Genomic DNA, 1,912 nt, shown 5'->3' with positions numbered 1-1,912 from the left:
ATTCCTTTTAAAATAAGTCACCGTATATATTTGGATCCATCTAAAGTGGAAATTAAGTTATCTAAACATGATACTAGAGATTTCAACTATTCTAGTAAACCAGTCCTGCTTCCTATAAATCCTGTAGAGATTTTGTAGTTTTTCCCATGTGTGGAATGGACATGCGATATAAATCAATTTTCTTTGGGATGTATACGCACATTTTTTATTAAAATAAACTAAGTAATGGGGACATTACAATTTCTTCTAGAGATATTTCCCTCTACTCTTAGGGTACACCATCCTATCACTTCACACATTGACATTGCATATTGCAAAAGCCGACATTGTCGAAATTCTTCCTCACATTGTTCTGAACTGCGCCTTTGTTGGTCATATGGTTGCCACCATCTCCATGCTATGCGATTTGTGCTGCTACCATAGGGCTTTGGTAGCCCCCCAAGTGGGCTAACCTCACCCGAGAGGGTTCCCCAAAATACTCCCTCTATTGATCACAATTTGAGAAACCCTAACTATCATCTCTGTGGGCAGCCATAGCCATTGACCTTCAAGGTCATAAAACCTTTGATTTTCTTACTCCTCTCAGTTCAATGAAGACTCTATCAATCTCATCTTAGTGAGCACTTAATTTCTAGCAAAGCATTACACTAAATCAGCAAGCAAGAAGAAGATCAAGCATCAATATTTGATATTGAGCTCCAATATAGTATTTTTTTAATACTCATGCAGTGTTGTTAAACACTAATCATCTTGTGTCTCTTGATACATTTAAGTACAACTCTTTTACTAGCTAATTTGTTGCTGATAAAAAATGGCAAAGCTCGAACAAATAGCAAAGTTCAATGGATAAGACTCCCATACTTGGAAGAAAAAGACCATACAACTCTTTTACTAGCTAATTTGTTGTTGATAAAAAATGGCAAAGCTCGAACAAATAGCAAAGTTCAATGGATAAGACTCCCATGCTTGGAAGAAAAAGGCCATGTACCATCTCATGAGGAAAGACCTTTGGGATCTCTTTGAAGATGATGAAAGTGATGCAAATGGTAGGGAAGAAGATTTAGAAAGCGAAATCCTTGCAGGATCTCCACCAAAAACCAAAGAATGGAAGAAGATGAATAAAAAGGCACTAGGCATCATTGCCTAGGGACTAAGTGATGATGTGCTACATCATATCTCTGGCATCAGCAATGCTAGAACTGCTTGGGAGGAACTTGATAGGATCTTTGGTATCCAAGCAAAGAATTCAAAGGTTAAATTACTCATACAGTTTTATAAATTGGATATAAAAGATGGTACTTCCATGACCATACAGATTAACAAGTTCAAGAGCCTAAAAACCCAACTTGCAACTCTTAAGAAGAATATTGATGAAGATGAAGTAATAACTGTACTGCTTGCAAGTGTAAATAATGATCTATATGAGATTCTTGTGTCAACCGTAAGTAATGTTCCAAGTCTCTCACTTAAAGATATTTAGCACTCATTGCTTGATGGAGAAAGCAAAGTTAAAAGCAAGGATGCAAAGGAACACACCACCAACAATAGTCTCTTGTACACCAAGGGCACTTATGGAGCAAGAGGCCATGGTCGAGGACTCAACACCAACAACAACAAGGATCATATTACATGTCATTACTGTGGCAAGATTGGCCATATAGCCTGTGAATGTTTCCATAAGAAAAGAGCACAGAATATGTAGAACGATTACCACCAGAACCAGTTCATGAATAAAGAAGAAGAAGAATAAGAAGAAGAAGAAGAAGAAGAAGATGCTTTCGCTACCATCAACAACTTTGACGGATTGTTCTAAAGAAATTTTCATTGTATCTTTCATATGTTCTTCCCATATTGGATCTCTATTTTTTTTTCTTAGTGGATTTGCTTTTAAAAACCCTTGCCAAAGATGTTA

Source organism: Lygodium microphyllum, chromosome 1 (assembly GCF_053477565.2).
Source record: "Lygodium microphyllum isolate KBCC chromosome 1, Lygodium_microphyllum_v1.1.10, whole genome shotgun sequence".
NCBI lineage: Eukaryota > Viridiplantae > Streptophyta > Polypodiopsida > Schizaeales > Lygodiaceae > Lygodium > Lygodium microphyllum.
This window is presented reverse-complemented; position numbering follows the sequence as displayed.